The sequence below is a fragment of the Leptodactylus fuscus genome, chromosome 1 (assembly GCF_031893055.1).
Source record: "Leptodactylus fuscus isolate aLepFus1 chromosome 1, aLepFus1.hap2, whole genome shotgun sequence".
NCBI classification, from domain to species: Eukaryota; Metazoa; Chordata; class Amphibia; order Anura; family Leptodactylidae; genus Leptodactylus; species Leptodactylus fuscus.
Genome location: NC_134265.1, coordinates 265,807,439 through 265,822,432, shown reverse-complemented (window position 1 = coordinate 265,822,432; position 14,994 = coordinate 265,807,439). Strand labels below are relative to the sequence as shown.

The following is a 14,994-nucleotide window of genomic DNA, read 5'->3' as shown; positions in this document are numbered from 1 at the left end:
CCTCGTTCCTAGTGATCCCAGATAAGACGCTGGATCAAACCTATATTTTCAGCTTTTTTCTTTTGGCATTTTATACATGCCTGCATATTTTAATAAACGCACAGTGACCACAGATTTGGCTTGGCAGAAGGTTTATGAAACGCTTTGCATTTGGTATGGTGTCTGGAAACTCCACGGCAAAGACTATTTATTCAAAAAACAACTTTGTTTTCTTTTCCTTTCCCGTCCTTGCGGTGGCTTCTTTTTCAATATAACCTATGTTCCATCCTCAACTACACTGCCCTGAAAAACAAGCTGCCTGAATTACCTACATTATATTTTCATGTTCACCTATACGGCATGCAGTACATATATAAGTGACAACTTTCACTCCTGCTGAATACAGTATATGGAGATGCAGAATTTGTCATTTATTGCAGTGGAGGCTGCATTTTCTGTGCATGATGATAACGTTCAAAGTAATGCAGTTCTATGGAAAACCTCAGATATCATTTTTCCCATACCTCCTCCTTTTAACCATATCAATTCCTATCCCTTGCCTGAACTTGATGGACATATGTCCTTTTCAACCGTTGTATGAACAGAGAACCAAGCGACAAACACAGCTGTGTTACATATGACAAATTCTGCTCTGCTGCATATACAAAATACAACGTGAAACATGACTAGTAAAAGATTCTACAGAAACCGTATGCAAAGCAACTAGATGGAATTGTTGGAATTTGTTTGGCAAGTTGAGTTATTTTCTGAAACAAGTCTTCTAAGTGCATTCTAGTCCTGGTAACCCTTTGCAAGCCTCACAGGCATCCCCCTCTCCCCCTTGTTTTTTACTACTCTCCTTTACTCCATCCTTTTGTCATTCTTAGTCTGTGGTGCCTGTCTGTGCCCCTGTCTTTGTTTTTATAGTGAAGTTGGGCTGGGCTTCATACCATTCAGAAAGTGAGCAGGGAGAAGGGGCGGCGATTGGTTCAGGCATCTGTACCCTCCTCTCTTGGTTGGTGGGTTAGGTGCATGGGATTTATTCACAGGGGAGGGAAGGCTCTGTGCTCTGCTATTGACATTCAGTACCAATGCACTCCAGTATTAGAGTGAGACAGAGCAGATACCTAATACACAGTGCAGAGGCGCAGCAACTTTTCAGCAGAGCATCTATGCCAAGACCTCCTGCACCCTCTTACCAGTGAGGATATTGGATATCAGCAGTCTTTATATCTGTCACTTTACAGCTTTTCCCTATATGTAAAGTTTCAGTGGGACTGAAAAAGTGAACTAACTGTGGCTGTGTCTATCTTCCGACTTGAAGCATATTTAGGGGGTACATCCGACAACCCAGGGACATTTACAGTGACGTCAGAAGCATCTAAAAGAAAGGTAAGTGCCAGGAACTTCTCATTTGACTTAACTCACCATTATATCATATAAGGTGATAATTCTGATTTTACATAGAAGTACATGTAAACTTTTGCAATAACATACATTATATTATAACAATACAACACATGTAAAAGTTACCTGCTCTGCTATATTTTATGCTACTAATGTACATATTTTTCTTCACCCTAACTACAAATCAGTTTTATATACTGAGCAGGTTAAATTAATAAATAATCAGTGTTTTGCTAGAAATATTTATGAGATTTTGCTGATTTTGTTTTTCTTTCTAAAACAATACAAATAACTAAACAGCATTATAAATCAACAACGTATAAGCAAGCATCCCTTCTCTCAAGTGAAGCCCAGGGGCTGGGGATGTGAGTGAAGGAACGACTGTCTGGCGATCACTTGAAGGAGTTAATTGGTCTCTCTAAGTTCCAAAACCTTTGAAAAGTTTCTAGCAGAGCAGACCCAGGAAATTACAGCTTTGATATTGCTGCCAGTGCACAATCACAGCCGCTTTATGACATGACTTGTAACTGGAGGAGGTATTTGACTTGTATGGTAAACTTGGCAGAAGAGATCTTCACTTGATATTATTGTATTGTTGTGGTGGACTTTGAATTTAGTGTCTTGTTTGTTTTAATAATTCAGCTTTACACTGACGCTAAGCCTCGCTGCCTGTTCTAAGCAGATTTGTTTGTTAGAGATGAATCAGCAGGATGCTAAAGGTAGGGCTTGATCAAAAGAGATGGATTAGCAGACAAATAATCTCTTAGTACACATGTCACTGAGCAGGGAACATATGGCTGTCTTGTTTTCATGGTGTATCCCTTACATATAGCGATGACCTTATGAGTTGGCATGGTGTAATCCTGGGGCAAATCAATGCAGGGGTCATTTCGGCCATGGCTAAGATAGTACTGGATAGTAAGAAGATAAGGGACATCATGAACCTGATACACAGGGAGCTGCAGGCTTTCATGTCATAACACTAGTTTTAAGAGCACCCCTCCCAATGAAAAACATATTACAAAGTATATACGCTATGTATGTATTATACACTATATAAAGACAATAATCTATATTAGGGCCTGATTTGGCGAAATAAAAGGTGTACCCCACTTAATATTTTGGCTGTAGTCACTTTGTTGGTGTGGGATATAGAACTGTTTCCTAGTTTAGATACTTAATATAAGTAGCTGTCTCATCTCCTATCAGATCATATGTTGGTTGGTCTTTAGCAAGTATAATAGTTTACGTTAAATTTACCCCAACTAAATGCATTGCCTATAAGCATTTTAATGAAATGATTGCAGTTATAATAAGGTTTACTTCAACAAGTTCTTCCTTATGATAATCTTGTAAATCTTAATATACCCATTAGGATATTGTATAATTATACTCCATTATACTTTAAGATAAGCCATTACCAAGTATTACCGCAAATGTACAACATTCATTTATAATATTTGATATGTTAGTTCAATGATTTGGGATTAAAACATATAATTAGCTGACAGCAAAAAATTTTTTTTTATGATAGACGATCTGTATTAGATCGTTTATATTCTTTTTCTCATTGACAAATGTCTTCTAGAATTCTAGTTCTCACCGCAAGCCATTAAATAGGTCAAACATAGAAGCTGAGTTGTGGAGGTTGATGTGTCGTAACCTCATGCCAATGTCATGCTGTGCCCTTCTACCGCCACTATGGGTCACTCTAGGGAAATAGATGGAACACTTTCTATAATCACACGCTCTGGAGCATTGAAGTTTAGAAGGGGTCAATAAGTACTGGGATGTCGGGCAACTCCAAAAATACTTTAACTGTGAATGCGCTAATAACCCAAATAACATTATCAGCAGAAAGGCTTAAAGATCTCTAGAAGCAAATCCTGTATACAGTAGTAGAGTATATTTATGTAAACCTCATTTCAACTTTCAGAATTTGTATTATCTGTTTTTTGTGTAGACTGGAAGACTGGCCAGAAAAATGTGGTTTAGCTGAAGCCTCTTAAATACAGTGAATAGAATAATCCTAGCCATTATGTAACCCATTCTCTTGGAAGGGGCTGCAGAAAAACGCACTAAATACCCTTTGGTAAAAAATGGGTTAATCGGAGACATGTCACTAGCTGTAAGGTGACACATTTCCTATTTTCTAAGTTTATATAAGGCACAGTATCATATAGAATCATTTATTATCTGGTTTCTAACTTTTAGTATTGGGGACACCTAAGAAAGATTTGGGTCGATTCATATCACATATTAAAGAAGGTATGTCTGTAAAGGAACGTAGTATAGATTCAACCAAAATGTCAAAATAGAATCAAATCCAACAAAAATTTAAAAGCAAAAAATTTTTTGTTGATTGTTGATCTGTATAATAGTAGAGGAAAAGGTGATAAAAATGTTACTTATGTTTTACAATTTTAGATCATTTTGCACTGATCTGTAGTCCTGTGTAAAACCACAGATAGCAATGTGATATCAAGAGTGATGGCAACTAGCAAACTCAGCACTGCTACACTAACATAAATACTTCTGCGCCATCAAACAGATAGACACACTCATAGATATGTAGATATGTGTTACAATCTCAGCTCTGCTACATCTGACACAATACATCTGCATTGAGAGCCTGTGAGTACAGTGTGTGGCAGCTAGTTAAAGTAGCATTTATCTTCAAGATGAAAAGAGCAGCCTATAAATAAAAGCTTTAGATTTCATTGTTTGCTTGGTGCATTTCTGAAATAACGTCCATTACACAGACGTAGGGTATGATGTCACAGGCAACTAGAAATAGATGTCAATGGGCATTTTCACTGTCTCGCTCAAGTTCCTTTTGAAAACATTCAGAATAAAACTGCACGCAAAAGGGCTTCCTTTAAGCTTTGCCTGCAGCTTGTTTGTCCTGGAGACACTGCGAGGAATGAAGAAAGATGACATGCCCTTTAGAAATCCTTGTGTGGACGCTAGCACTTCATTCCTATTACTTAATCTGTGAAAATACTTCTTTGTCTATTTTCGGGAGGAATTCTAAAATCCTAAGAATGCTTTACTTTACACAAACTACAGTGTATATGATTTATTCTGAAAAACTGTTTCTGTGCCAAACCATGCCATTAAGATGGTAATGCAATGGCAAAGGGGGTAAATCGTGCAGTGTCCTGGCAGCGAAGAATTCAGCCAGTGTATTATAGCATATAGGATGCTCCGCTTCTCACCATCAGCTCCATAGCTAATGATAAGAAAGAGACTGGGACTGGCATGAAGGAATGAATCAGAATAATGTGGTGAACTCCTCAGATAAGCCATATTTTCCTAAAATATTACCATATTCTCCATAATTCTCAGTTTCCTCTTTGTAAACGCTTTTGCTTATGCAGCTTATTTTAAGATCAGAACACGTTTTTGGGTTTCTTGTCTTATTCATTCTTTTCTGTCCCTATATATATGCACATACAAGGCCAATCCATGTCATTGTGCATTTATTCTCACATGTGCCGTAACTGACCTCTTTTTATTGTGGTTTCTCTGAATTAGTGTTACCATGTGTTTGGTATGTAAAACAGAGAAGTTCGGTATGAAGAATTGCTGGATTTTGGTTTTCTATATAAGTTCACATCCAGACAAAATTTGTGTGTGTGCGTGTGTGTGTTTTCCTGGGTGTGCGTGAATATGTGTGTGTATGTGTTTGTGTGTGTGTACGTGTATATGTGTGTGTGCGTGTATATATGTGTGTGTGCATGTGCGTGTGTGTGTATGAGCATGTGTGTATGTGTGTGTGCATGTGCGCGTGTGTGTGTGTGTGTGTATGTGGAGTGTGTGCATGTATCTATGTGTGTGTGTATGTGTGTGTATGTGCAAGTGTGTATGTATGTGTGAGTGTGTGTGTGTGTGTGTGTGTGTGTGTGTGTGTATGGAAAGCTCCAAATAAGGCCCAATCAATGAGTTATTGGAACATCTCTGAGAATGGGACCATATTCTGTGTGTATAAATTCAATGTGACCTACATACTTTTCACATCCGTGGAAAGTTGATTGGGTCAATGTTACTGAAAAAACATCTGCAACGTTTCATAACCTAACAATCTAAAAATGATATTTTAATAAAACTTCAAGTGAAATGTGTCCCCCATGCATTTGGACAGTGTTCTCTTATGAGCATATCTTTTTATTTTCTACAAAAACACGGATTCTAAGGGGGCGTTCACACTACCGTCGGTGTCCGACATGTAGTGTCCGCTCCTAGTGTCCGCTCAAAATCTGTCACGGACACTAGGAGCGGACACTAGATGTGTCCGTGACACCTGTCATTCACTTTAATGGGCATCGGGTGCGTTCTTTTGCACTCCGTGCCCGTCCTTCCCTGTCCGCAAGAGAAGATGTCCGACTTCTCAAGCGGACAGAGGAACCCTGCATGCAGGGTTTTTCTGTCCGCTTGAGAAGTCGGACATCTTCTCTTGCGGACAGGGAAGGACGGGCACGGAGTGCAAAAGAATGCACCCGATGCCCATTAAAGTGAATGACAGGTGTCACGGACACATCTAGTGTCCGCTCCTAGTGTCCGTGACAGATTTTGAGCGGACACTACATGTCGGACACCGACGGTAGTGTGAACGCTCCCTAACACATATTAAAATAATGTTGGCCATACCAACCGATTTCTGCTGGACTATCCAACCATGTAATGTGTATGTGTATGGGGGGCCTCTGAAATCTCAGAGGAGATGTCATGGGGTAAAAGATGATTGGGCAGTTGGATTTAAGCATGTTGAATCCTTTTGTACTTAGGGAGATAAACTGTAACCCAAAGTGTCTTAATCCTATCCCCTAGTTTAGAACGCCAAGTTGAGCATGAACGTGTGTGGAAAGATTAGAAGAAATAGGTACAAGTTTCAAGCACTTGATTGACAACTATGTGTAGAAATTGGGCTTTCTTAGACCCCATGGGGAAGATTTATTAATTTCCTATGCCGCTTTTCTGACATAAACTATCAGGTTTGTGACTTTTTACATGCCAGTTGCAACAGAAATTGACGCAACTGGTGTTTTTATGCTACTTTCTGCTGAAATGGGGTTGTGGCGAGGCCATGCTGGAGGTTGGGCCATTAGTCTCTGACAAATTTATCATCATTTATGTCAGAAAATTGCCTTAGATGAGGCCAGAAATCTATGCTAACTGTGACCTGGTGTAGATTTCAGTGCAGATGCATTACCCGGCCTAGGTAACGCCTCATATATGAGAAAGTGTGTATCTCTTCATAAATCAGGCCCAATGTCCACTGGGGCAGGAAATGTCAATACCAATGAAATATGGTGGTCACCTTGCACATATAATACTTCCTGGTTTCCACCTATAAATTAAGTAGTCTACCTATCGCTTCCTTGAAACTATGTAAACTTTTTTCTTTCTCTCCCTATATGTGAAATAGGCACAGATAATAATATTACTAGTAATCAATGTCTTCTATTCCATCTTCTATATAGCATCCCCCTTTAAATAATGTAGATACAGAAAGTACTATCTTTGTGTGTCTCTGTAAATGAAGTGGGCATAGGTAGTGTTATAGTAATAGAAAGTGAGTGGGCAGGACATATCATTTAATGGATATTTAAGATGAAAAATGGCGCCCACCTAATTCACAGACCTTTATGAATAATACCTTGTGTGTTACAGTGATTTTGCTTTGCAGCAATAAACTATATCTAGTCATTGGTTAGGGGAGTAATCACACTTGTTGATTTTAAAATGAACAAAAAAGCCATTCTAAATATTGTATACTATCCCTCGTATCCACCAGTGGCAAGGTTTGGTCTAGTCACAATAAACTCATTTGCATTTGTATCTGTATTGTCTCTCTTTTCTATTATTTGTCTTGTTGAGCTGGGAGGATCCTTCCTGCAGGATGCACAGGAAATCTATGTTTGCTATGTGTGCTTGGCATGCCTTGCCAGGGCTTTGTTTAGTTAGTCATATGTGGTCATGATGAAAGGTCAACGCGGAACCTAAACACTACAATATGCTGCCACGTAATACTAGGTTTTGCTAGAATTAAATTAAATGATTTATATAAAAAAAATATTAAAAATGTAACACCTATGGACACAATCGTTTCCAACCACAGAAGATGAGATTTGCAGTTGTATACATAATTGTGCTTAGATGGGATGAGTCAGGCCCTGGCGTGTTTGGTAGACAAAAATATGACTCCTCTCATGAACTAGGAGTTGGAATAGCTACGAAGTTACAAGGATGTTTTTCTTATTGAATGTACATATGTTCCTAGAACAAAATTTGCTTGTAAAGTATAGTCTAGTTCAGCCAAAGTTTTAGCACTAAAAGAATTTTTATGTAGCTGCCCTCTCTACATGTCAGATTCACATCTATGATAATGTGGTTGAGTATATGCTGGTATTGTGCTGGGCTGAAGAGTTAAGTGAGCAATGAGCAACAAAAACAAAATATGTACAAAAATCGGGACGTAAACGCCGCGATTTGCCCACTGCGGAGACGCTGCAGGAAAAATTGCAGCATTGTACATTGCAGGCAAAGTGGATGGGATTCATGCGAATCCCATCCCCACTTTGTGGAAGAAATCGCAGCGCGGACACGCTGCGATTTGTAAAGCCGCTGCGGCTTTGCAAATCGCAGCATGTCATTTATATCTACGGAAACGCTGGCAGCTTTCTCGTAGATATAATGTTAAGAGAAAATCCACTGAGGAAAACTCCTTGAACTTTCTCTTCAAAGTGCTGCGGAAAGAACCGCGATGTGATCATGCAGCGGTTCTTCCCGCAACGCTTTATCACTGCATTTACAGCCCGTGGGGCCTTAGCCTAAGGTAGGAAAACAGTCCCTTTAAGAGACACAAGTATAGTATATTACTGACATGCTACTTTCTCAAGTACCAAAGTGCAGTGGTGTAACTAGGAATGGCGGGGCCTCGTGGCAAACTATTTACATGGACCCCCCCTCAAGACCCCGACCGACCAAGCCCATGCGACGTATAAGGATGCAAGACCTGGCCCACGTGACGCCTGAAGCCTTCCAGAGCCAGGGGAGATAAGTAACAGTGTTTTTTTATGTACCCTCATCTCCCCTAACCCTTCCGATCATTATACTCGGGGGTCTGAAAAATCTACAACGGTAGCAGCTGCCGCCAGGTCCCCTAATGTCCTGGGCCCTATGGCAGCCGCTACCGCTGCTACCCTTGTAGTTACCCCCTTCGCCAAAGTGACACTTATTACCCTGTTTCCTAAACCCTGTTTCCTATTACCCTGTTACCCTAAAAGTAAGCCATCCCCCAAATATAAGACCTAGTGTAATTTTTAACAAGCTTAGAAATACAACACCTCCCATGAAAATAAAACCTAGTGGTAGTCATTGCTACAGCTGTTACACTCTGACTCCTCCCCCTTCCCCGCCACTAAACATTAATGTTATCTGATAAAATAAAAAAAAGTTCTTACGTTGTGTTTGCTGCACAAAGCAGATGTAAAGGAGAGCATTGCAGCCAATGCTGCCTCCAGGGACCGTTGTGCACAGGTCAGCTGGAAGAGGCCCACCTCTGCCGCATATGATGTTCTGTGTATGCACAGGAGAGCCTACTACCGCCACTGCACTGCATCCATTGTCCCTGCTGCTCTGGGATGAGCTGGGAGAGGCCCCTGTCACCACCGCTGTCCCTACTATATCGGTACCTGCTGCTGCCACTGCACTGTCTCTATTATCACTGCTGCTCTGGGATGAGCTGGGAGAGGCCATTGCCGCCACCGCTGTCCCTACTGTATCAGTACTGACAATGGTGGCAGCAGGGGCTTCTCCTAGCTCATCCCAGAGCATCAGGGACAATACAGACAGTGCAGCGGCAGCAACAGGTGCCAATATTTTTGTTCAACAATAAATGTGAATTATTGTTCATGAAAAATAAGACATCCCCTGAAAATAAGACCTAGTGTGTCCTTAGGAGCAAAAATTAATATAAGACCCTGTCTTATTTTTGGGGAAACACAGTAGTATATGTGGTAGACATTACCAAATGATGTGGACTGAGGATCAATCCAACATAGGTGCCCATATGCCTTCAATAGATCTGTTCCTCACAATTTCCCCTAAACGCATGCATGCTTGGCTTGTCAGATTATGCATGTGTTCTGAATGGAAGCTGCTGCCTGACACCTCTGGTAGTGGCTTATCGTCTGAAGTAAAAAAGGAATGGGAATACAACATGTCAGATATTTCTTTTCCTCAACATCTTTTCTCAAGAGGGAGTTGGGTGGCTCCTATAGACATGAAATAATCTGCCAGTCCTGGGTTCAATTGATTTCTTTGCTATAAAGTGTATTGAGGCCTTACATTAGTCTGCCAAGGGTCACAGACTGGAAGGGTCACACATTCTTTATTTTGCACTGGATTACCCACACCTGTTAGACACTGCATAGATGCAAACTATGCTTAGATAAAAACTTGACTTACGTAGGGTTGAGCCGATCTTGAAATTTCAGGATCATTTTTAAAATCCGATTTCTGATCATTTTGCATTCGAACCCAATCCCAATCCCAACTCCGATCCCAATGCAAGTCAATGGGATTTTTTTTAATTATTGAAGATCGGATTTTTAAAACGATCCTCTGCCGTTGCCGCTCCCTGTTCTTCTCAGTCCGGTCATCTCGGTTCGGTCCTCTCTCATTGACATGCCTTCAGAGCGCCGTGCATGCCCCCACCTCCCTAGCCTAGTGTTAGAGATGATGGGAGTAGGCGGGGCTTGTTGTTGCTTAGGAGAGGGTGGGCGGGGAGATGTGAGTGCATCACTCACGTCTCCCCTCCCAGTACCCGCCCACACTCTCTTAAGCCACAACAAGCCCCGCCTATTCCCATCATCTCTAACACTAGCCTAGGGAGGTAGGGGCACACACGGTGCTCTGAAGGCATGTGGAGGAAAAAGAAGAGGAGCGAGAAGAACGAGGAGCAGCAGCACTTCTGTGCAGGTAAGTTGAGCGATCGGGATCGGAATTCCGTTCCCGATCTTTTTTAGGCGGGATCGGAACCCAATCGCGATCGTGAAATTTACTCGATTGCCGATCGGGATCCGATCTTTCCAATCCCGATCGCTCAACCCTAGACTTGCGTCATCAGGTATAGTGGTTCTGATCTTGTCTTAAAGAAAATCATAAAAGACGATGGAGATCCTAAAAGGACCCAGAATGGCACGCAAAATCGAGAATAATTCTGACTTAAGTGAAGGTTTCCAACCACTAAGTTGATAATATGAACTCTGACAATTAATGCTTACAATTCTCAGAAGATTATAGTTCATACAATAATAACAGGTGTGGACGTCGTTTTCAAAAAGAAGATTTAAGTTGTTTTTGCAAGTATTTTCATTTCTCTTCATCTTTGTAGTCTAGCACTGTGTTGGAAGGCAAATAAGTCAAGGTATAACATGTGGTTATGGATCATCTACCTAATTCATGTGTTCTGCATATACAGGACTTGTCCTCTTCTGCTACATGCATGTGAGGAATGCTGGCATTAGGGACTGTGTTCTGCACAGTTTAGAGCATTATTCTGAGCAGGGATGTAAAGGCGTTGGTTACATAAAATGCTGTTCTTAAGCGGATTATTTAGCAAAAGGAATTCTTTAGATGAGCAATGCTAAAATTCCTGCATTTTACTGCCAGTGGTTGACAGTAAAACTAGAAAAGTCAAAAGTCAAAAACCTTCAAATACATTATCGTACTAAAATATCATTTTGTTCATAGAGTATATACGGTGTGTGATATATGTGTAAAGATAAGGTGAGCGAAAGTTACACTTATTTGTCTTTCTGGTGTACAAAATTGTATTTAACACATGTAAGTAATTACTATTATATGTAATTCCATCATTAATACAATTGGAAATGTAAACCCTGCAATTAGACACGGTACATTACTGGCAGAACAAGTAACGCATGCACCCTAAACAAACACTATTAAAAGTGGGAGGTAGCGTCTATCCACAGCTATTACAGACCCTTTTTTCAGGTTAACATATGAGATGGTAAAGTTTCTAGGTTCGCGTCAGGCTACAGTCTCACTGATGTGCAGATCACTACAGCCCTAAGCAGAGTTTTAGATCTTATCTCTATTATGATTTTCAGACAACGGTTATTGCGTTCAGACATATTCAGAACAGCTGTGAAATGCTGCTGAGCTAGATATGATCAGTGATAAATGAACCCATTACATGTTCCCTTCTGCCACACATTCTGGGCCTGGTACGCTAAAGTGCAATGGGCAACCAAGAAGTAGCAGCAGAAGGTGCTGTGCAAACATTAACCAACCTAATAGACCTTGTACCTACTATATCAGGCAATGAACCGGACATATAACATCATAAAGGTCTACGGTCCTGCAAGTTCAAGTCAGCCGATCATAAGAGGTTCAGCTAAACAGGAGTACAATATATGATTCTCCATAAGGAATCCACAGCACTTGTCCTAGAGCTGTCACTATTGTAAATGCAAAGCAAATGACTATAAAATGGCCACATATTAGACATAAGCACATAATACAGAAGTCCTATTTTGTTAACAGTTTATACCGCACATTATCAATTGCAAAGTAATACTGAAATCGGTAAATAAACAGCTCCACGGCTCAATGCTTCTGCTTTTTGGTAACCTCTCCAGCTGTCGTATTCTGAAGAATTATGTCTTTAATGGAGTACAGCTCATTTCCAGCCTGCTACATAAATGAACTGACATCAAAAGCCTGATTTGATTTGTGGAGTGCCAAATCTAAGACGAGGATATAGCTGTTCTCCAGAACACTGACTTACAGCCACTTCTGTCTATGTTCTCAATGTGCCTTCACACATTTACAAGCAAGTACTAGAGAGCTGTCGCTAGAATAACAATACATACTTTAGGAGCATGTTAATAGAAGGATTGCAAGGCAAAACCGCCAGTTCTGGGGCTGCACATTCAAGGAGATTTATCAAGAGAGGATTTTTAGACTGAAGCCCCACAATGTGAATCGCATCATTTTACAGTACCTCTAACGTGGATGGGATTCTGGCTAATCCTATCCACATATTGCAAAAAAAATCCACAGCGGAAAAAATGCGTTTTCAAAAAACGCTTCCGTTTTTGAAAATCACAGCATGTCAATTATAACTGTGTTTCCGCTGTGGATTTTTATTCAGCTTTATTTTTTTATGCTGCACTTCGCTATATGGGGCCCTAGCCTTAAAGTCAGTTTTTCTGAAGTCAGATTTTTGATTGCAACATTTCATGATGTTTGATAAATTTGGCTTACTTTTAAGTCTAACACTTCTACCCTAAGATGTTACTTTACGATTGTACTGGAGAGAGATTGTAACAATTTTTCCAACTTTAAAAAGTTGCATTTAATAAATCCAGCATACAGCATTTTCTATTATCGTATGAGATCACTCAGGCGCCATTTGTGTCTGTCATTGTTGGAATCTGATTTTGTCCATTTTCCTTTTTTGTGGTTCTGTGACAGACCAGAGGAACGTAAAAGAAAGCGCAAGTGGGAATGTAGCGTGATGATGCCAACTTACCCATTCATTTTATTTGGATAATGTTGTAAGTTGCAAAAACCTAGACACACACACACACACACACACACACACACACACACTTCTTGTAGCATAACAATTGTAATCTATTGAAATACATTGACTTGCATGTACATTCATTTTTCATACAATATTCCTGCAATAACACTTGAGATAATATCAAGAACAAAAAAACATAGTCCAGGTAAGTTAAGGTGACCATGCACATTAGATGAATGTTGTCATAACTCTTTAAGTTTAGCAAGACCTAATGTGTACGGAGGTGATGTCACAGCTCTAGATAATAAGGATAAGTTCACACTGAGTTTTTTGGTCAGGGTTTTGAGACCGTAATCGCCTCAAAACCCTGACCAAAAGGACGGCTCCCATTGAAATCAATGGGAGCTGCTCAGAAGCGAGATGCTCATTCTTCGGGCCGAATTGCTTCGCGGTTTTGCCTGAAGAAACTCCACCCTCCAGACTAGGCCCATTCATTGGGCCTAATCTGGAGCGGAGTGTGCGGCTGGATGCCGATGCAGCGCACCAGCTTTCAGTTACGGCGACCCGATTTTTGGATCGGAACCTGAGGCGGTCTCCGCCTCAGGTTCCGATACAAAAAACTCTGCATGAACTTACCCTAATAGATTTGGGGGAAACAAGGTTTTGGATTTTTTTTTAATGTAGGGACCTCACAATGTACATTTTTTTCCCTATCAGTATGTTTTTGGAACATGGTATGGAAATCCATACAAACATACAAACTCTTAGCAGATGGTTTTTTGCCCTTGGCGGGATTTGAACACCAGGACTTCAGCACTGCAGGGCTACAGTGCTAGCCACTGAGCCACCGTGTGGCCCCAAGGTTTTGAATTTTAACAAGCAGCCAGTGATACATTTTCTCTGCAGCAGCCATTGCAAGTGAAATGCAGTTTTACACATTGGGAAATAAAGGGCCAACGATGTGTATGTCATAGACTGATCGGCCATCCAGAGCAAGAGCCACTCTGTATAGGTTGCTGTCTGATCTGAGTAATGGGGACAAAGGGTTTGAACAGAGAATACTTCCCTTTACTATGGGCATGCAGTACAATAGGAAATATACAACAATGTCTTCTTAAGTCAACCTTTTAACAAAATAATCCTGTTGGTTGGATAAGGCTCAGAGTACAACATTTTTCTAATCTGTGCATGAATTTGGCATTTGTTATACTATAGGATATGGGGGTAGAATTAAATGAGATAGCCAACACATTATTGCATTAGTAAATCTCAGATGGTGCATTAGACCTATAGAGATCACTTTAGTAAATCCCCAATGTCATTACCACACAACTGTCAGCAATGTGCAAGTATTTTCTAGAGCATAATCTTGTCTGTGTATTATTATTATAAACTGCTGAAACTGATAACAGTATCACAATGCTAAATATTAGTTTATGTAATAAACAAAGTTTATACAACCAACAGGAAATGATCTGAGCTCATGCACATCCTGTTTGCTCCGCGTGGAATGTCTGTGCTAGAAACAGCTGCATTAAATACAAGCAGTAAAACCACTGCCTATATCTCACTGTGGAACACTATATATATATATATATATATATATATATATATATATATATATATATATATATATATATATATATATATATAGTATAATTATACATCACACATATATTTAAGGCTGTAAAATTTTGCCTGTTTTATATAAAAATCATAATGAGATAGAACGCCTTGCAGTGGTCAACCAATACTTAGTGTATGGTTTACATACTGAGAAGATGCCAGGGATCTGTCATAGTCAGACTTCAGTACAGGCAGTATAGAAGCTGGGGAATAGGAGCTGAATATACAGTACTCATGCACTATGTTGCAGAGTAAACTAAGAAGAAAAGGCTAATTGCATATTATTGAAAAACTGGCATTTCTTTTGCCCAGCTTAGTTTGGAGAACATGTGGTCTCCTCACAGACAATCCTTATGGGCAACATGGCGATCAGCTGATTGCTTCACCCCTGGTTCCTTAGATCCTTGGCAAATACCTTA

General features: G+C 40.2%; 1 protein-coding gene across 1 annotated transcript in view; it reads left to right on the top strand.

Moving 5' to 3' along the window:
* Window positions 1–1,029: 1,029 nt before the first annotated feature.
* NDNF (neuron derived neurotrophic factor) overlaps window positions 1,030–14,994 on the top strand; it is a 30,819-nt gene continuing 16,854 nt past the window's right edge. The window contains exon 1 of the mRNA XM_075287140.1: window positions 1,030–1,371. The gene's annotated coding sequence lies outside the window, so the exon portion shown is untranslated. The remainder of the gene's footprint in view (window positions 1,372–14,994) is intronic.